The sequence below is a fragment of the Primulina tabacum genome, chromosome 12, assembly GCF_025594145.1.
Source record: "Primulina tabacum isolate GXHZ01 chromosome 12, ASM2559414v2, whole genome shotgun sequence".
Taxonomy (NCBI): domain Eukaryota; kingdom Viridiplantae; phylum Streptophyta; class Magnoliopsida; order Lamiales; family Gesneriaceae; genus Primulina; species Primulina tabacum.
Window position 1 is genome coordinate 5136555 of NC_134561.1, and position 23181 is coordinate 5159735.

Consider the following 23181-nt stretch of genomic DNA (forward strand, 5'->3'; position numbering starts at 1 on the left):
ATGCTAAGGATATATCTTTCAATTTATTAGGATATTCAAATGAAGATTACGCAAGATGTAATCTTGATCGAAAAAGTACAAGGTGATCATGTCAGTTTCTAGGAGACAGATTGATCTCATGGTTTAGCAAAAAGCAAACATCCATTGCTACTTCCACAACTGAAGCTGAATATTTGGCTACTGGAAGTTGATGTGCTCAACTTCTCTGGATTCAGCAACAATTGAAAGATTATAAAATGATAGCTGAAGAGTCTCCAATATTCTGTGACAACACCAGCTCCATTGCAATTACGTATAATCCAGTTCTTCATTCCAGAACCATGCACAGTTATGTCAGACATCACTTCATCAGAAATAGTGCTTTGAAGAAGGACATCAGGCTAGAATATATCTCAATTGAACAACAAGCAGCAGATACCTTCACTTAGCCACTACCTTAGACTAAGTTTTCTTACTTAGAAATATTTTAGGTTTATTGATTTATCTTATTGATTAATTTAGGGGAACACAAAATTTCAGGAAGTCAACTGATAAGACAAATATCAGTTATTTATGAACTGAACTGAATCAGTCAGAGACCGATCAATCAGCAATTAAATCAACTGATCTTATCATATAAGTTGATTAACTTTAATTTAATTAAGTTCCATAATAAAAAATGTGACTAATTGTGGTTGTTAATTTAAATTTATTCAAACTTTTAAATTTCAAACATTTCATTTCTTTTTTTGTATAACTGCTTAAAATTTAGTTTTCAAAAATACATGGCAAAGACTGGATAACCTATTATTACGGTCAAACTTGTAACAGACTGCCATGTATCCGAAATTTGAAAAGTCGCGAGACATATTTAATAACCGCCCTTTCTCATATTTCTTCTCACACTTTTAAATTCTCTAAGTCTTGAATTCTTCAGATCAAATCACCCGCACTTTCTTTTATCTCTTTACGGAGAAAATCCAAGATTCAAATGGCAGCACAAACCACAGATTTCTTGTTGAACGCAGTTGCAATCGATTTTGAATCGATTTTCTCATGCTCAATTGAATCAGTTCGGAATGTTTTCGAGAAGATTGAAGCTTCTAGACTTCGTCAATTCCTAGGGCTAGCTACTCAGGAACTCTACTTTCAGAGCTTCTATCTATTTATGAGTCCAACTCAGTCACCACTGATGAAAATATTCAGATGACAGTCAACAATCACTCGATGATTATTGATGAAGCTTATTTCAGCAACCTCTTCCAACTGCTAGCTGAAGGAATTTCAAGCTTTTCTGAAGTTGCGAGTGCTGTTGTTGACGAGATGTAACTACTTCTCTCTGCCATTGGGCAATCAATCAAATTATTTGATGCCAAGCAAGAACTGAAGCCAAAATATCAGTTGTTGGCCGACATTGCTGCAAAGGGAATTTTATCCAAGGCCGGTTCCTTCGCCGCCTTAACACTGGAAAAGTTTCAGGTGATGAACGTCATTATGAAATTAATCAAAGTCAACTAGTGATCAATCCTATTAAACATTTTGAAGAATATGCTTCAGACTGCCAAGTAGTCCAAGGGGTTTGCTCCTCAACTGAGAAAACTGATTGAGGATTCAGGAGTTCCTCTGGCATCATCCTCTACTACCACAGAGTTCAAAGTCTACAATTTTCAGAACACTCAATCCAAAAAGACTGGAGATGAGGAAGGGGATGTTAAATCGAAGAAAGCTGTCAAGGAAAAAACATCTGCTGCTTCTAAGTCCAAGAGGAAACTAGTCTTGTCCACCGGTGATTCACAGAAGACCCCATCTCCTCAACTACTGAAGAACTCGAGGTCTCAGAGCGAATATGTGTAGGTTTGGGATGAGAGGCAAACCTCAGCGAGGACACTGAGTCCTTGAAGGGGGGTGAAGGCCCTTAGACAAAATTCCACATCGCCAAACAAAGGAGAGATGCTGGGCATTTAAATGAGCGTGTATCAACCCTTTGTGATGTGTTTTAAATTCGAAAGGACTTGGACCGAAGCGGACAATCTCACAAGTGGTTTGATCCATGATAGTTTATTAAACGGTTTCTTGAATTAATAAACCAAAGTAAATCTAACAGCCCATTTTTTCCTAACTGAATTTAATTGTATTCAGCTGTATTAAGTTGTGGAATTTCAGTTTTTCAACTTAAGGTCCCACTTTGAAAAGTCAGTTTAACCATGTATTGACTGATGTAGTGAATCAAATATTAATCTATCGTCTTCCGATTTTAGATAACCGACAAATATGCTATTTAATTGGTCAGATTAAAAGAACATATGATAAACAACATCAACCAATGAATCAAAATAAATAATAAAATCGAATCAAAATCAAAAGATTGTAAATAACTTGTCTTGCTCCTATTGTGACCTTAGTCTATAAAATTCTACTTAATAAACTCAAAACAAAAGTGAAAACTCATGTTTAAATTCATATGAGAAAACATAATCAAGAAAGAATAAGAGGAATTTTCATTGATTTTGGCGTGTGTTGATGTCTTCTTCCAACTTCTGCCTCTATTTTCCTTCACGTTCTTCTTCTTCCTCTCTGTTGTTGTCTTCTACGTAAAGTCTTATGTCTCTTCTCTCTGTTATCCTCTGTTCATGTCTTTTCACCGTCTCGTGCACTCCTGTTGTGCGCAACCTTTTATCTCAACTTAATGTGGCCAATCCTCCAAATCTTTGAAACACATGTCAAGTTCAAGTTGTTGATAAGATTGTAGATATTTTATTTTTAAAAGGTTAGACTTCATCTCTATCAAGATATGCCCAAATTTTCTTCCAAAACTCCAAGATTCTCATGTTAATAAAATATAATACTATTTATTTCATTTCTTTTGATATTTTATTATTTTTGAAGTCTTGTACAATCATCTTATCTTCAAGATTTGGTATTTTTCCTCTTTTGTTCAAATCTACAAATAAGATAAAATTAAATCAAACAATAATAAAATAAGAAATGAAAATTTGAGATAGACACTGTAAGGATTGTGTATCATATTATCGTAAATCATACCTTGATTATCAATAATTTATGACATTGTAATGTTATTAAGTGTATGAAGTATATAAGTGACACATGTTCCAGTTTTTTTAGCATAATGATATGAGTATTAGTCCAAATGAAATGAAACAAATTTCATTAAAAAGCTAAAATATAGTACTAGAATTTTCATGTTTTGAGTTTTGTCCAAAGCCATTTGGAAATAGGAGCAAAATCATCCCGAAATGTATCGTGTGCATTGAAGTCCTGCACTGACACATTTTGGGAGAATGAGCGTAACTTTCGTGTCTAATATCCAAATTGAATGAGGTCAGTGGCAAATGAAAGCCAAGACATAGATCCACAACTTTCATGTTGACCAGTTTTGTTAATTCAAAACCTTGCGTTCCGGACAGAACATGGCGCGCTAGGGCACCACTACAAGACCTCCTCAACATGACATTATCAAGGTTTTTGGACAGAGCTTGGCGCGCTAGGGCATCATTGTTTGACTGCCCCAGCACGACAATATCCAAGTTTTTTGGACAGAACCCGGTGCGCTAGGGCGCAAATACTTGACTGCCCCAAGCGGAAGAATAAAATTGCTCGGACAGAACTCAGCGTGCTAGTGCGCAAGTTCATGACCGCCCCAGCGCGGATGCCTCAAATTTAAGGTGATAAAAATGACTTCACCTGCAACTTCTGAAGTTTCGAGGGTCAAGAAAAAACGAAGGAAATCAAATTCTATCGTACGAATTCACTCTAAACGTTGTCAAAATTTGAAACAAATTATAAATTTGAAATCATCGCATTAAGAGCGTTCTTTTGAGGTAAGTTTATTTTGGTTTCAACACCTTTATTTCTTGAATTGCTGAAATAACATGTATTTGAAGTTGCTTTCAATATATGTGATAGAATCACCGTCAAGAAACTATTTTTGAAAGTCGGAATTGATTTATGTTATGATTTCAATTTGATATGAATTTTCAAAGTTTCAAAAGATTTTTTGAACTTGAATTGTTGATTTTCATCTAATTCATTGAATAAAATGAAGATATAGATTATGCAGATAGCATTTCTGCACTGAAATCTTAAAGCTACATTGACCAGAGACGAAGAATTGATGAATGTTACGATCGAGTAACATAGGAAATGTATATGTGTCATATGATATATATTTGATCGATTTGACTGGGAGTATGTGTCTATATGCCTTACTTATTTAGTTGATGTGCATACATGACATTCATGATTGGATATCGATGTATAAAATACATATTTTGTTAATACACATCATTTTATTCATACATCGATACATGACATGCACGTTGAGCTATGATCATTGGATACCTTGGTATGATTGGATTTGATTCTGGGGTTTGTGAGCATGCTGCTATGTTTGGCATTACGTGGTCCTTAAAACATAATCATTCGTGGCCCCTATGATTGATTGATTGAGATTTGGGATTTGATAGCGTTTTACCGACGCTATCATACGATCATCCCTTATACTTGATTGCGGCCAGTATGCCAGCTCGAGCATTGATTTGATAGCGATTCGATTGGTTCTGATACATGCTAAGTGGATGGGCATTTGACCTGATATCCCCACGACATGCATGCATTGCATATCATATATGATTGTGTAGACACATCTTGTATATATTATTGTTGTTCCATACGAAGCTTTGCTCAAACCCAAGGTGGGCTGTTGTTGTCTTTGTGTGTGGACAATGGCAGGTACTCCAGGTTATCAGGAGAGCGAAGAGGGTACTTCTGGAGAGAGTCGCATTTGAGTTGAGGTTTAGTGGTCTATCCCAATGTATATATGGATCTATATACCGGGTCATGTCCTGAGAATATGAGTGTATTTAGTTGAGTTTGATTATGTGTGGACTTATTTTCTGATATGATATGTTGAGACGATACTTTATTATATATTATTTTTAGTATCATAATTATCGTCGACACGTTTTGAAAGGATCGGTTATAAGGTGATAAGTGTTTAGAAAGGGGGTTGAATAAACACTCACATATTTTGTATTTTTTCGAATATTGAGTTCAGTTTAGTGATAAACTGATTCTCGGTATCTCGTCAGTGGATAACAATCAGTTTAACTGAGAAAAACAGTTGCGGAAGTAAACTGACTGAGAGATAGAATAGCTAACTGAAAGTAATAACTGAAATGAAAATGCACACGGTTTGTTTCTGGATGTTCGGAGAATAGAATAACTCTTACGTCACCCCTTCTATCACGAAGATAGGATTTCCACTAAAAGACTTTGATCGAATACAAAAGTTGTACTGACACACTTCAGTTTGGACTTAACACTGCCAAAATTGAAACTCTTAGTTCACAAAAATTTTTACAGTGCGTGACTGAAATTTTACACGACTGAGTGAATATAACAAAGATTTCAAAGTGCTAACAAGCTCGTAAATGTATTGCTACTGATATATCTAATAAGAGTGAGCTTTCGATATCTGAATACGAGCTGTTATTTTAGCAGAGTAACAGCAAGCTTGAATAGAATAGTAGTTCGTGTTATCTTCTCAGCTGCCCTCTTCACCTATTTATAGGCTTCCCTCTCAACGGTAATATTAAATAACGTTTGAATCCATATATCCGTTGATTGTCACGTCAATATTCTCTGACATTCGTACACTGCAATCTCTGAAATGCGGCGTTCCACTACTAGTTGCAGTCTGTTGTACTATTTTTCGGTTGTCGTTCTCAACTGGTGACGTGTACAACTGAGAGATCAGCTGAAGGATAATAGCTTGAGTGTTTTCGGCTGAATATATCGACTGATAAATTTACGACTGATCAGTCGGTTGACTGCTCATTCAGTTGCGTAAATCAGTTGCGTTGGTATCAGTTGCCTTTAATATTAAGCACATTAATCATCAGTTAGGCAAGTGCTAGTCGATTTGCGAAGCCTGGTAACTTGATCAGTTAGTCCAATAAATTCGATGCTTAGTTTGTCAAATCACTGAAATTTAGTTTCCAACAATTTCTCCTTTTTTGGTGATTGACAAAACTTGGAATTTAATAAATTGATCAGCTGAAGTAAAGAGAATCCTTGTAGATAAAATAATTTTTCTAGTGTACAGATTCGTACAAAGAAAACAAATAATCTTCAACTAATAATAGTTTTATCCTCTCTTATTCCTTCATCAATCTAGCTACTTTCCCCTTTTTGTCGCACGTCGACTTTGAGAGATAAAATTCTAACATCAGCTGCAATGTCTTTGACGGTAGTCAATCAGTGGTTGTCTCCATAGATTCTACTCGCTTGCTGATTAAGTCTTGAGTAAGTGAGAGACTTTCAGCTAAGCCTCTGTTCTTTTTAAGCTCGTCGATCACAAAAGAGATGGAGGTCACAGCTGTTTGAATAGATTTCAGTTTTTCTGAGTTGAATTCACTGGAGGAGTTCAACTTCAGAGATTGAGCAAGCTGAGTGCGTTGAATCTCCTTTATTTCGTCCATTATCTTTGACATGTTGAGCTGAATGTCCTGAATCTCTTCAAGTACTAAATCCATGTCTGATGATGGATAAGGAGATACAGGTCCAGATGGCCCTGGTTCTTGTTCCTTGGTAGATTGATCAAATATCACCAAAGTCCGGTCAGAAACCTGTGTTTTAGCATGTGTCAGTTCTGTAACGTCTTGTACACTGACTTCTTCTTGAATAGGAGGAGAAGAAGATTGATTTGGATCAGCAGATGGACTATTCTGCTGTTTATTTTGATTATCTATGGAAGTTTCAGTCGGAGGATCAGTGACAGGTGGTTCTGATGGTTGATCAACTGAAACTTGTTGCGGTTCGTCAACATGCAACTGAACCTCTTCAGTGACAACATTCTCTATATTTGGTTCAAAAGTTGAGGGAATGTGTACTTCAGTTTGAACATCTTGTTTAGCAGAGACAGGGATACCAACATCTGTAACTGCTTGATCTGTTGGAAGATCAACTGCTTCAGCTGAAGGCACATTTGTTTGAAATTCTCGGGCTACTGACTGAATGATTCCTCAATATCAGCAAGAGTCAAGTCAGCGTCCGAGTAAGGTTGAGGATCAGCAACAGAAGAAGATGGTGGCACATCCTGAATTGGCTCTACTGTTGTAGCAGCAGCTTGTTTTGGGGATGGCTCTTTGTGCTGAGATGTCGATTCATCTTCTTCATCTTTGGAAGAGGCTTCATAAATGACCAATTCCTGATCTATTTTCCCAAATTTTATCAGCGATTGCAGAGCAATAAGATCTGTGTCCAACTGAGTGAGCACAGCTCGATCATTATAAGCAGTTGGACTTGTGGGAATGTAGTTGCTTCTGAGCTTGTCAATTAGTTGGCCCAACTTTTTGGCCCTTATTTGATCAAAGAAATATTTCTTTCTCTCCAATGCCTGAACAATTGTAGCAGCTTTGACCATTTTGAGAACAGTTGCTTCCAATTTGATGAATATCTCCAGTTTAAACTTCTTTTTCAATTGTTTGGCAAAAGTGTGTGTTCTGAAATTAATCCAAGCATTATAAATTTTCAATTTGGATTCAGCAAAGGCGTTGACCTGTTCCCATATAAGGTCAATGTGAGTCTGAATGGCATTTGATGGCCTGGGCTCTTCGATCAACTTGCCCTTGCCGTTCTCATCAGAAAGAATGTGTGGAATGCTCAGTCCAGAGTGAGTAGCATCCACTAGTTCCTGAATTTTGATTCCTTTTGGTCGATCAGGAGCAAGGATTGTAGGTCGATTGATTTTGATCGAAGGAGCTGAAACTTTTGCTGATTCCTTCTTTTTACCAGCTATACTGATAACCTTTTTGGGTTGATCAGTTGGTGGAGGTAACTGATCTTTAGCTGAAACATCAGCTGGAACTGCTTTGAAAGGAATAGCCTGAATAGGCTGTTGAGCGTCTGATTGCTTCACTCTATCAGCTGGGAAAGATGCTAACGTTGCTACTGGCTTGGTTTTTTGAGTCCTTTGTTTCTTTGTAATCAACTGAACAGGTGTTTCCTCAGAATCTGATCCACTGACAATCAGTTTTCTCTTGATTGGTTTCAGTTGGGCCAAAGTTTTTCCCTTCTTTACTGATTTGGGAGCATCCTGCTGCGTCCCAATTTCCTTTTTGATCTTCACAAATTGATCAGAAGAGATGTCCAGTTTAGTTTTTGGCGGCTGAACATTCTTGGCGTGGAAGACTTTGAATTTTGATGATCTCTCTGAATCATCAGCCACCAGTCCTTTGACTTTCATCAAATAGCTTAGCTGTACTGCGAATCCTTTGAATTGCTTGGTGGATTGAAACATATTTTTCAAGATATTGAAAATAAGGTGCTTCCAGTTCAGTCTTCGACCAGCCATAATGACAGTGATGGCTTGAAATTTCTCCAAAGTCAGTGCAGCAAGTGATCCTGCCTTTGCTAATAGCCCCTTGGCTACAATATCAGCCAGCAACTGAACTTCGTGCTTCAGTTCCTTATTTGGATTGGAAAATTTGATTTTCCGTCCATCAGCAGAAAGAAGATTTTGCACCTCTTCGACATCAGATGCTTTAACGTCAGCAAGGTTTGCCAGCCCATCAGAAGGCAATAAAAACATTTCTCCAAACGATTCTATAGAAATGGTCAACAACTGACCATTGACAGTAGTGATGATGCTTCCATCAGAATTGATATTTCCATTAGAGTAGAAATCCTGAAGTTCCTTCGGGTAGATCTCGTGTGAAGATTGCCCCAAAAATGTCCTCAGCCCAGCTGATTCTAGCTTTAGAAAGACGTTCTTAACATCGGCCTCGCCGACTGATAGAACTGATTCAAAATTGATAGCCATAGTATTCAACATGTGAGAGGGAATTTGATTTGTCATTAGAACTGAATGATTTCCTGCGAAAAAGAAAGCTTGAATTTGCTTTTGCTCTGAGAATTTTGGGTAAGCGTAAGGAAGAAGAACTGAAATGGAGCGGGAAAAGTACTTATGTACGTGACTGTTTAAATTCTTGGACACGTGTTAGTCCAGAAAATTTTGATTTAAAAGACGTGTGTACGTGTGGTAAAATCGTGTGTTGAAAATACATGGATTAAAAGGATCCATGTCTCAACCTGTCATTTGATGAAAGATAGCATTTAATGCTTGGATAATCAGTCACGTCACTAAATTTGGAATAAAAATGGTTAATTCGCTAACTTATGTGAGAAGATTAGTAAAATAATCAGCTGAACGATCAGTTGTAAAACAGTGTCTTTTCAGTTGAAGATTTACTAACTGCTGTCTTCTCAGTTAACCTTTTAAACCAATATTCCCCCTTAATAAATGCAAATAAAGATTACGAGAATTTAAGCAAGACGAATCAAATAAAATCTTATGCTTAGAAGGTTACTCGTCTGCCGTAATGAATTTGTCCTTTCAGTTTCCTTGACCCTGGGCTATAAATAAGAATAACTCGGTTACTTTCAATCATATCAGCAAATAACAATCAAAAGCTAAAATGGCAGGTGAAAGTAGCTCAAAATGGCAAAGGAGTTTATGGACGCAGCTTTGGAGAAACGAAAGGCTGCTATGGAGGATGAAGTCTTCCATAAAATCCTTCGATACTGGGAGGAGCTACAGGGACTCCAGTTCCTCTATGAGTGCGGAGAGGCTACCACTCCCAGACTGTTGGCGAAAATAAGGAAATATCGCGAATGCTTGCATGTTGCTGATACGGTGGACCTCTTCGAAGATGGATATGTCTACCAGCTAATGCTCCAGAAGGAACGGAGGATCCTATAGCGTATAGCTGACTCGGATAGCTTCCTTAAAACTTCCACTGGAGAGTTAACCCGTTGGTTGACCAAGTGGAGGTCTTTTGTTGAAGAAGAATACTTCGATGTAATTCGTGCTAATTTCTTTCGATGAATAAAATGTTTATCAGTTTATCTTTGTCTTTTATTTTCCTGCAAAGATTAATCTCAGCAGTTGATGAATAAATCACGAACTGAACGTAATAAATGACAAATAACAAACTGACATCAGTTAGAAAGTAAGAACTGATATATAACACAAGTTAATCGAAAACTGACATATTAGCAATAAAACTGATTATGATAAATCAATTAATCCAAGTATATTGCGAAAGTGAGAAAACTTAGTCTCATGCAACGGTTTGGTGAAGATGTCAGCTGCTTGTTGTTCGGTTGAGACATATTCCAGTCTTATGTCCTTCTTCAAGGTATGATCTCTGATGAAGTGATGCCTGACATCTATGTGCTTGGTGCTAGAGTGAAGAACTGGATTGTAGGTGATAGCAATCGTGCTTGTGTTGTCACAAAATTGAAAGGGATCGATTTTAGGTGCCCGAAAGTGCAACGAAAGTTCAAAAATTAATTTTTAACAAGAAAATTTCGGCCACCTATGTACTAGTGTTGTAGCATATACAAAAACACAACTATGACATTCATAGGGTGTAAAGAAATCATACCTATCAACCTCTTGAGGTTGATGATGGCTCCAACTAAGGTGTAAACACCTTAGCTCTTGTATGGCAAGAACTTCTACAAGCTTCCAAAGAGCACTCCTTGCTCTAAAATAAAGCCCACCACCAGCTAGGTAGATCCCCTCATATTTTGCACTAGAAAAATATGAGGATTTTTCTTTGAGAAGAGAATTGTTTCTCCAACAATTGAAGAACAAAGTTTTAGAGAAAAATTGAGGGAGAAAACTAGATGATGTTTCGGCCAAGGTGAGGTAATTGGGAGAGGGATGAGTTGCCTAGGTTGTGGGAAAAGGTAAAGCAAAAAAGTTGCATGCCATGCAATTTTTTAATAAAAAGTATTCCCCAACTCTTCACCTCCCAAGCATGCAATGTGACTTGGGCTTGTAACTGTTACAAGGCCCATGGACTTTATTTAAATGTCTCAAACACATTTGAGTCCATTTAAAGTTTACTTGATTTTACTCAAGCCCACTAGTTTAATAATTATTTATAATTGGGCTCTACAAGGCCCAATGTTATTTAATTAATTTAATTATATGGACTCTACTAGGCCCACTAGTGTTTAATTAATTCAACACTTGAATTAATTTAATTTAGTCCATAATAATGTTTATGAAAATCACAATTTTCAAATACATTATCTATTTGGCCAACTTTTAATTTAGGAACTATTCCATAAATTAAAAGTTACATTTCCCTCATAGAAGTCATACTTCTATTTTTCCTTACGCTTATAAACTCATTTATAAGCCGTTCAACACATTGAACTATTTTACTTCTCAACGGGATCTAGAAAACTAGTACTTGTGTGGCCCTCAATGGTTCATTGATACAACTAGCCGTGGGTTCACATCTCCATGTGATTCGGACTAAACATGTCCTTATATGAGCATACCCCAATTGCTCCATTCTTACTTATCAACTCCTTGATAACAAGAACGTCAGAACTCAAGTCTGATAGTACCCAACCAATCATGTTAAACGCCTAGCAACATCGCTTACATGATTCCCTAGGTATCAAATGATAGTGCCTGCAAGAACCATTCAATTATGGTTAGCGTACAGTACGGTCCCTTCAACTCATATATCCCGACCGATTCGACAACCATTGGTTTATCGAGAGTTGTCAATGAATCGATACTATGTGTCATGTCGTAGTTGCATCGATGGTGTAATCTATGAAACCCCTTTCATAATTACCACCATACTCTGATCAGAGATTTCAACCTACATACACATGAGAACACATAGGATATTCATACCCGAAGGTAATCCGGTGAATCCCCGACTACAATGCATCGACTCCTATATGTTTCGACAGAACACCCAACCTTGCCACCTGATGACCCCATGAGAGTCGGCAAACAAGTCAAAGTGTAATTCTAGCACATAGAGTCTCAATGTTGTCCCGGGTCATAAGGACTAATGGTGTACAACCATAAACTAGGACTTTTCCACTCGATAAGTGAGAACCACTTGGAAAGTCCTTTATGGAGGGTTGTTCAGTGCACTCTACAAGGACCACCTATCTGCATGTTCGGACATCACAATGTCCCCTACCAATGAAACATGGTACTCACATCGCAGATACTAGTCTCGAACTCGAGCGGCCTATATCCTTCTTAGCGGCGGCTGAATCGACTAGGAACTGTTTAGATTATACAGTATCCCAAATATGAGTTTCATTATAATCATCATTTGAGCATCTCGTATTCTTTCTACTATTTTTATATTCAAGGGCTTTATCTATGCAACTCGAATGGGTATACAGATAAAGATGTGCCAAAATAATAATTTCAAATATTATTAAAATAAAGATTGTTTATACATAGAGTTTTATTGTGAACACTCGGCCAACACTTGGCACGACGGGCAGCTACTCTAACAAAAATATGGGCGATTCTTTGGCAATGACTCCATAGTCTCTCAGTTGTTGCTGAATCCAGAGCAGTTGAGCACAGCAACTTCCAGCAGCAAGATATTCTGCTTCAATTGTGGAAGTAGCAATGGATGTCTGCTTCTTGCTGAACCAAGAGATCAGTCTGTCTCCTAGAAACTGACATGATCCACTTGTACTTTTTCGATCAAGCTTACACCCTGCATAATCTGCATCTGAATAGCCAACTAGATTGACAGAGGAGTCTTTAGAATACCATAACCCAACATTTTGAGTGCCTTTCAAATATTTAAGATACGTTTGGCAGCTGAAAAATGTGATTGCGTAGGGTTTGCTTGAAATCTGGCACATATACAGACAACAAATACAATATCAGGGCGACTAGCAGTTAAGTACAATAATGAACCTATTAAACCTCAGTAAAGTGTCGCCTCAACTGATATTCCCCCTTGATCAGTGTCTAGTTTAATTGATGAGCTCATGGGAGTACTTGCAACTGAGCACGATTCCATGCCAAATTTCTTCAGCAACTCCTTAGTGTATTTAGTCTGACTGATAAAAGTCCCTGTCTCCAGTTGCTTCACTTGCAGTCCAAGAAAAAATGTCAGTTCACCCATCATGCTCATTTCAAATTTATCCTGCATCAACTTAGCAAACTTCTCGCATAATTTGGGGTTAGTTGACCCAAATACAATGTCATCAACATAAATTTGAACGAGTAAAACGTGATAATTCTTAGAAAATTTGAACAATGTCTTATCAAGTAATCTAAAAGAAAAATCGTGATCAGTTAGAAATTTTGAAAGAGTTTCATACCAAGCTCTTGGAGCTTGTTTAAGACCATATAAGGCTTTGTTCAAATGGTAGACATGATCAGGAAAAAGGTGATTGATGAAACCTGGAGGTTGTTCAACGTAGACTTCCTCTTGCAACTGACCATTTAGGAAAGCACTTTTATATCCATCTGGTAGACTTTGAAATCTTTGAATGAAGTATAGGAAAAGAATATTCTTATAGCTTTCAGTCTTGCAACTGGTGCATATGTTTCATCGTAGTCAATTCCTTCTTCTTGCCTATAACCTTGTGCTACCAATCTCGCCTTGTTGCGCACAACTGAACCATCTTCATTCAATTTATTCCTGTACACCCATTTTGTACCTATAACAGTTTTTGAAACGGGTCTTGGAACTAGGTTCCATACATTGTTATGTATAAACTGATTCAGCTCCTCTTGCATTGCGTTTGTCCAGTTTGGATCAGCAAGAGCTTCATCAGTTTTTTTCGGTTCCAATTGCGATACGAAAGCTGAATGAATAAATAAGTTGAGCATCTAATTTCTAGTTCTCACTGGATCAGACGGGTTACCTATTACCAATTCTGGAGGATGTGATTTCTTCCATCTGTATTCAGCATTTGTTGTATCCATGTCACCAACTGCTTCAGTTTGCAACTGGGTGTTTTGTTCAGTTTCAGTTGCTGCTACATCAGTTGGTAATTGAATATCCTCATTAGGCTCTGGCAACTGATTTTCAGGAACAGCTTCCTGTTCAACTGATTGATCCACAATTTCAGGTTCTGGTGTTTAAAGGATGTTTCGATTGATGTGATTTTCTTCTTCATGATCATCCTCCAAACTGATATATGTAAATCTATTCGCTAGCTCAACTGGATCAGTTGGCTTGTTAGTTAGTACAATTTCATCAAAAACAACATGTATAGGCTCTTCAACATTTAGTGTGCTCTTGTTAAACACTCTATAAGCTTTGCTGACTGATGAATATCCCAGAAATATTCCCTCTGCAGATTTAGTATCAAAGGCTTTTAAATGATTTTTGCCATTGTCAAGAATAAAACATCTGCATCCGAATATTTTGATGTAAGAAACCACACTTTTTCGTCCATGCCAGATCTCGTAAGGTGTTTTCAAATGATTTTTATTAATCATCGATCTCTTCTGAGTGTAACACGCAGTGTTTATTGCCTCTGCCCAAAACCTTTGAGAAATGCCAGAGTCAGCAAGCATTGTTCTAGCAGCTTCTTTGAGGGTCCGATTTCTCCTTTCAGCTACACCATTTTGCTGAGGAGTTCTAGCTGCTGAGAGCTCATGCTTAATTCCAGCATTTTCTAAAAAATTTGAAAGAATTTTATTGATGAATTCAGTTCCTCGATCGGATCTGATTCTATCAATTCCAACTGATTTCTCATTTAATAGTCTTTTGAAAAGCTTAATAAGTTGTGCAGCAGTTTGGTCTTTGGATTTTAGAAAAATAACCCAAGTAAATCTTGAAAAATCATCCACAACCACCAAGGTGTATTTCATTCCCCCTAAGCTCATGACTGGTATTTGGACCAAATAGATCCATATGTAACAGTTCTAAGCATCGGGAAGAAGATTTACTGCCCTTGTTTTTAAAAGAAGATTTAACTTGTTTACCAAACTGACATGTTGAACAAATTTTATCTTTGGTAAAATCCATTTTGGTCAAACCAGTGACAAGATCGTGATTACTCAGATATGCAATGGATTTAAAGTTCAGGTGGTTTAATCTCTTATACCACAACCAGTTTTTAGAAGATTTTGAAGCGATAAAACATACTGGTGCATAAGGTTGATCATTCCAACTGACTTTGTAAGTGTTTCCACACCGTTTGCCAGTTAGGATGACCTCATCAGTTGAGTCTTTGACTGAACACGAATGTTTGTCAAACTGAACTGAGAATCCATTATCGCATAACTGACTAATGCTAATCAGATTATACTTGAGATTCTCAACTAATAAAACATCATTAATGATAAAGTTACCATGGATAAGCTTACCCCTACCCACAGTTTTACCTTTGGAATTATCTCCGAAACTGATGTTTGGACCAATGTACTTGATCAGTTGAGATAACAAGTTTGCATCTCCCGTCATATGTCGTGAGCATCCACTATCCAAGTACTATATTGAGTCCTTGCTTGTTCCTGTTACCTGCAATCACACACAAGATATAATTTTGGTACCCTTGATTATTTGGGTCCTACACTGATTAGTCCTTTAGGAATCCAGACTTGGATCAGTCTAACTGACTATCCAGTTGTTGTATTCCAGATGATCTTTCTCGAATTGTGTGTGGTAGGTGTGTAGTGTGCAGATGATACACAATGTGATTTAGCTTTGTTCAACTGATTGTTCAGCCGATATCTTTTCTGAACTGGCTTGTTGTTATAGTAATTGGAATAGCCATTTGAATAATTCCTGCTGAATATTTTTTACGACTGACTGCGTGAGTCAGTTAAAACTTTTGGGCTATAACCAATACCATATCTTCTAGCCTTGTTCGTACTTTCAGTAGGCTGTTCAATCAGTTTACTTGGCTCAGGTTGTTCTTGTACCATAACTGATTTGACAAAGTGAATGTATTTCCCTTGGACCATATTCAGTTTTGGTTGAGTATCATTGGAAGACATTTCATCTTGGTTACTGAACCCTAAACCAATTTTATCAGTAACTGATTTCTGAGAGTTCTGTATATCAGTTAATGCAGCAGATGATTTGTTCCAAGCCTGAATAAGCTCAGTTTTCTTTGAATTTTCAAGCATCAACTTCTGAATCATTGATTGATTCTTGCTTCTTTCAGCATTGAGCTCAGCAATCTCCCTTTTTAGACTCAACTCATCAACTGATTCATCAGTTTTAGTTTTATTGTCTATGGGATCAGTTTGCTTTGCTCTGGCCTTTTCAAAAGATAAGGCAAGCTTTTGGTACTCATTTACCATGTCATGAAGAGTTGAAATAAGTTCTTCTCTAGTGAAATCAGTTGAGGTGACGTCAAATACCTGTTGACTGCTTGATTCCACTTCTGTATCACTAGCCATTAGACACTTCACTTCCTCTTCACCATCACTGGAAGGCATGAGGTTTCTGGCTCTGACTCTTCGCTGTCAGTTTCTATCAATTTAGATTTACTCTCTTCAGCTAAGAGTACCTCATGCTTCTTCCTGAATGATTTCTTATCATCCTTGGATCTCCTCTTGTGCTCATATGACTTCTTCTTTCTTTCAGTCGAGCCTTGACTGTCCTTCTTGGGTTTGGTACAGTCAACAATGAAGTGACCAGGTTTGCCACAGTTGTAGCAAGCATTTGATTCCTCTTTAAAATTGTTTCTCTGATAATGCTTCTGATAGTTCCCTTGATTCTTCCTCATGAACCTTCCAAATTTCTTGATGAAAAATGACATAGCATCATTGCTCAGTTGATCAGCAACCTTCTCGACAGAACCAGTTGGTTATGTTCTTACAGCAGCTAAGGCAGTTGTGGCTGCAAGAGTAGAGGGTTCTCCTTCTCGAGTTTGCAGCTCAAACTCATAGGCCTTCAGATCAGCAAATAGATCATGAAGCTCAACCTTGTTTAGATCCTTGGATTCCCTCATTTCCATGGTCTTTACGTCCCACTCCTTGGGAAGACCTCTGATCACTTTTAAGGCAATTTCTTTGTTGGTATAAACTTTTCCAAGTGAATTAAGTTCATTGATGATACAGCTGACTCTTTCATCATACTCATGCATCGATTCTCCAGCTCTCATCTTTATGTTGTCAAACTTCTGAACAGCAACAGAAAGTTTATTCTCTTTGGTTTGTTCATTTCCTTCACAAAGCTGGATCAACTTTTCCCAAATCTCTTTAGCTGTCTTACACATTTTGATCTTGCTTAAAGTTATTTTGTCCAGCGTTTTGTACAGTATATCCTGTGCCACATTATCCAAATTTGCTTTTCTTTTGTTCTCGGCAGTCCATTCATCTCTGGGCTTTTCAATTCTGTGAGGTGCCCCATCAGTGATTGCAACTGCTGTGTTGGCTTTCAGAATCTTCATTGGTCCGTCAGTGATGACGTACCACATATCATCGTCTTGTGCAGCTAAGTGAGCCTGCATCCTGAGTTTCCAATCATCGAAGTCTTCTCTGGAAAACATTGGGATCTTGTTGAAGGATGCCATGATAATCAGTTTGAGTAGAAATATTCTGAGACGAGATATAACCGCTCTGATACCACTTGAAAGGATCGGTTATAAGGTGATAAGTGTTCAGAAAGGGGGTTGAATAAACACTCACGTATTTTGTATTTTTTTCGAATATTGAGTTCAGTTTAGTGACAAACTGATTCTCGGTATCTCGTCAGTTGATAACAATCAGTTTAACTGAGAAAAACAGTTGCGGAAGTAAACTGACTGAGAGATAGAATAGCTAACTGAAAGTAATAACTGAAATGAAAATGCGCACGGTTTGTTTCTGGATGTTCGGAGAATAGAATAACTCCTACATCACCCCTTCTATCACGAAGATAGGATTTCCACTAAAAGACTTTGATCGAATACAAAAGTGTTACTGACCCACTTCAGTTTGGACTTAACACTGCCAAAACTGAAACTCTTAGTTTACTAAAAATTTTACAGTACGTGACTGAAATTTTACACGACTGAGTGAATATAACAAAGATTTCAAAGTGCTAACAAGCTCGTAAATGTATTGCTACTGATATATCTAATAGAGTGAGCTTTCGATATCTGAATATGAGCTGTGATTTTAGCAGAGTAACAGCAAGCTTGAATAGAATAGTAGTTCGTGTTATCTTCTTAGCTGCCCTCTTCACCTATGTATAGGCTTCCCTCTCAACGGTAATATTAAATACCGTTTGAATCCATATATCCGTTGATTGCCACGTCAATATTCTCTGACATTCGTACACTGCAATCTCTGAAATGCGGCGTTACACTACTAGTCGCAGTCCGTTGTACTATTTGTCGGTTGTCGTTCTCAACTGGTGACGTGTACAACTGAGAGATCAGTTGAAGGATAATAGCTTGAGTGTTTTGGCTGAATATATCGACTGATAAGTTTACGACTGATCAGTCGGTTGACTGCTCATTCAGTTGCGTAAATCAGTTGCGTTGGTATCAGTTGCCTTTAATATTAAGCACATTAATCATCAGTTAGGCAAGTGATATTCGATTTGCGAAGCCTGGCAACTTGATCAGTTAGTCCAATAAATTTGAAGCTTAGTTTGTCAAATCACTGAAATTTAGTTTCCAACAATTTCTCCCTTTTGGTGATTGACAAAACTTGAAATTTAATAAACTGATCAGCTGAAGTAAAGAGAATCCTTGTAGATAAAATAATTTTTTTAGTGTACAGATTCATACAAAGAAAACAAATAATCTTCAACTAATAATAGTTGTATCCTCTCTTATTCCTTCATCAATCTAGCTGCTTCCCCCTTTTTGTCAAGCACGTCGACTTTGAGAGATAAAATCCTAACATCAGCTGCAATGTCTTTGACGGCAGTCAACACAGTGGTTTGCAGCAAGTCGAATTTCTCCAATTACGATTCCATCAATCGAGACATTACAACTTCACATATCAATGTATGTCAAATACCACTCAATGAATTTCTTCATAATAGAAGAAAAAAGAAAGTAGATAGAAATAAATTGAAAATATTTCTGAAAACGTTCTACACAACCTCTATCTACACCATTTTTCAATAGTGGATTTCTCCTCGCAGAGAGGATGCAAAATAATGACAACATCTTCAAACCTAAACCCCACGAATACTTGTTTTTTTTTTCCACAATTTGTTCTATTTCACCCGATCAAGACATTTTACACATGTTTCAATTGTATTACTATTGGTAACAAATGCTTTTATTCTTGTGTTCCTACGTACATATACATATACATATATATATGTATATATATATTACTAGGTGTAGGCACCTCAAATTTTTGAGGTGTTTACCCAATTTTTCATGTGATAAATGATAAATTTTGTTTATACTTTAAAGACGATAAATATGTTTTTATATTTGTTTATGTTTAATTCTATGGGTTCTTTTTTTAATGCATTACAATTATGTAGATATAAACTAAACTAAAGCAGTTGTAGTTTTTTTGGTAAAATAATATAGGAAACAATATATATTGTGAGTTTTTAAAGCAATTATCAAGTTTGATTTATTTGTGCAAGAAAACTCAGAGATGCTAAATATGGGGAGCAGAAAAATTAATATTATAGATACCAAAAATCACAGGGAATTAGTATGTATACGAATTATATTTGGGTGTAAACTGATATATTAGATGTAAGAATATATTTTTTTGAAAATGTTTAAAATCGTACTCTCTAATTTGGTAAAAGTTGCGTCTGTATGTTATAATGTGTAAAGGTTTTATTTAAGTCTGTTTAAAAAAAACAAAACTAACCAGTTGAACGCAGCTAAGTAATAGGAATGAACAAGGAATTAGCAGTTAAATGCGCGGGGCAATATTTAATTTTTTTGTTTTGGTTTTTTTTAAGGGAAAAGGTGACTAATAGTGATTAAATATTTTCTCTTTTTTTGGATAATTTTATGTGTTAGAAATCAAAATCTAGAAATTATTTTGACTAATTTATTTTACTTTATTTATCTTATACATTCCATCAATGGTGTTATTGTGAAGGTATGAATAAAGCATATGTGTTATTTTTGTTTAATTATTGGTTAAGGGAAAAAAATATGTATTTTATATATGTTTGAAGTAGTTATTATTTTTAAAATTTTAGTAATGGGCATGGTTTATACATATATGCTATTTTCTTTTGTTATTAAATGTTCTTTTTTTTAGAAAACTTAATGAATTATATTTTTTGAATAACGGCGTTTCTAGAAAATAAGGTATAAAATATGTTTAAAAATATAAATATTACAAACAAAATCTATTGCTAAGCCGGGTGCAGTTAGGTTATAGGTGTTTAAACATGACATATATGATTCACCATATTAACCAAAATTAAGGTATGAATATTCTATATACATCCGTGTGAATATAACATTTTTTAATCGTAAAAAATATTTCAGGGGTTTAGCAATAAGTAGATTTTACATATATATTCGATTTTTAAAAATTGAATTTGACATTTATATTTCTCAAAATCAGAAGTTTCTAAGTTGTTTAGATAATGAAGTGTGAGAAAAAGTATGTAGAGACTTAAACATTTTTTTATGTATTTATAAATCAAAATTAGCACATTCTTAATTTTGTGAATATTGGCATTTTTTATAAAGATAAGAAACATGCTATAGGTTGGTTGAATTTTGTTATTAAAATATTAATAAAATCTAAATATAATAGCAGCTTGATAATTTACATATATTTTATCTAATGTTTTTAGACAACACATACCTAGAAAGCAAAAAAAAATAGTTATATTCCTATTATTACAAGATCACTTCATTCCTCGTTTCTGCTTGTGGGGTTGTACCTCAAGAAAACAAATCACATAATAAGATGAGTTAAACTCTAGTATATTAACTGGTACTTAATTGTAGAAATTTAATTTATTATAAAAACTAACAAAAAGAAAATCTAATCATACCATTTTAGCTTATTAAAACTAAACAATCGGTGAAAATGTTTAGATTCTATTAAATTTAGTTTTTCTAATAACAAAGGCAAACTATAGTTCGTAGGTAATCGTAAGCAACAATACATTTGCATAAGCTATATCATATATTGGTTTTTACTGAGCATATCTGTAATTCAAAGGTTATATATATGATTTATTGACTAAGATTAGAAACCAGCTAAATACATTAGTCATTAGCTAGTTCATTAATAATATGTTAAGTCAGATACATCTTGAAATGATTGAGAATAGGTATATTAGATTAAAAAAATGGTATGCCAATAACATGAGATAAAGTTATTTATGTACTGCAACATGAAAAAGGCGAGTAAGTGTAAAAAAATATAAAATAAAGGCAACTTTTATACACGTAGATTCTGTAGAATATATTTTACAATTGTTAGCAGGTCGATGTAAATGTTTCTAAATTAAACGATTTCTAGACTACAAGATAGTTGTTCTCATATCTGTTTAATATACATACTAAGTTTGCCGGATAATGTTGATATCTAGCTCTGTTTCAATATCGATGCATAGTCTAATAGAAGAGAAAGCTTTGATTCCATGTTAAGTGCTCTTCGTAAGATAATGGCCCATACCGGGTTTGAGTAAAATCTTTTTATTAGTTCTTCGAATTCTTTCTGAAATAGAGAGTTGTAGTAACATTGAGTGCAGTCGATACAATCACAGTACGGGTTGTTTTCCATTGGAGTTGGTTTAGAAACAATATGTTTAGATATTGAAAGAAAAGTATTCAAATGTTAAGGTAAGTGATTGTAAAATAGTAGACGGTAGATAAACCTATCTATATCATATGGAGAAGTGTGAGTCATAGATGGATTATGACACATGGTATGATTGTTTTTGGCCACCTCAATAAAAGTAACTTAGATGTTTTAAATTTTTGACAAGTTGCAAGGGCATAAATGGTTGTTTTATAATATAAGTCTTAGTCATTATATTATTGATTATATTTGCACTACGTGTTGCGTTTTAGAAAAGCTAGACATTAGTTTTTTATTTCAAGTGTTAATAGAGTGAGTTTTAGTGTTAAAAATAAGAAAATAATAATATGTATTTAAGTTGTGATGAAATTGTAATTAAGAAGGTATTGAATGTAAGAATTTTGATGCTAAGTTATAACATATGTGATTGGTCTACTAATAGGTATTCTGTAGTATTTTTTTCAATGAGGTGTATTGGTGAATATGATAGAGTTAATCAGTCATTCAAATCTTGTAAGCAGTTGTATACAAGAATGTGGATTTGAAAAATTAGTAACAGATTTCGAGTTATTTAAGAAGTTATTTGTTTGATATTTGATAGTAGATCCTAAGTATTTTCTCTATATTTTTTCCCCTAACATATTGTGCTAAATCTGAAATGTTAATTATGTAAAATGCATGAGAGAAAAGGAAATAACAGTATATACCTCATATATTGAGCATCAGCAGCTGCTATTTAAGTCATCATTGTCGACATCATGGATATCTTCATCTATGGATTGGCGTGGTGAGGTGTACTGCAGTGAATGCTGGGGTGGCCAGGGTGGTGGTGGAGCGAAGGGTGTATCTGCTGGAGTATTTGGTGGAAAGCATTGTGCAAGGACCGATGTAAAGTTAACCATATAAGTCATGAATGTGGTTGTTGATTGTCTGTGCTCTGCTAGTTCTTCATGTTGTGATCTAATGTCTTGTTCTATTTTTGCTATTCGATCTCCTAGAGTTACTCTGCTCAATGCCGGTAGTCGTGGTTCTCGACGGTCTTTAGCACGCTGATTGTATTCTGCTTTTTCTTGGCGCCTTATGTTTTCTGCTAGCCCATACAATCGTCTAACACGATACACAATGATGGGTGTTTTAGCTTTTAAAACTTGTTCATCTGGACCCCACGTTACACCGGCATGATGGCATATTTCAGTGATAATATGCGGGCAAGAGAGACCAGTAGTGATGAGACTTGTACTCGTACGCATTATTGAACCATGGATGATTTTGCCTAAGTCCACTGATTTCCCTGTTGTGATAGCATGTACCAAAGCAACTTTGTCTTTTGTAGTTTCTGTTTGGTGCGTTGAAGGAAGTACTTTCGCAAGAAAGAACGAAGCCCAACTAATTGGGTCACAAAGCATTTCAGATTTTTTTAATGTGACTGGGATTCCTTGATTTGTTCGTCATTCTGCTCCATCTACACATAAGTCCTTGAGCATCATAGTATAATCTATATTTCCAGCTATATATTCAGTATATTCATCAGTTTCGAGGATTGGTAGATCTTAAACCATGTTTATGGTAGTTGAGTCAAACGCTACCATCTTGCCTCAGACCAAAACTTGATGATCTTCGTGCTTCACACGTAAATTTGCGTAAAACTCACGAACGATTGAAATTACAGCGTC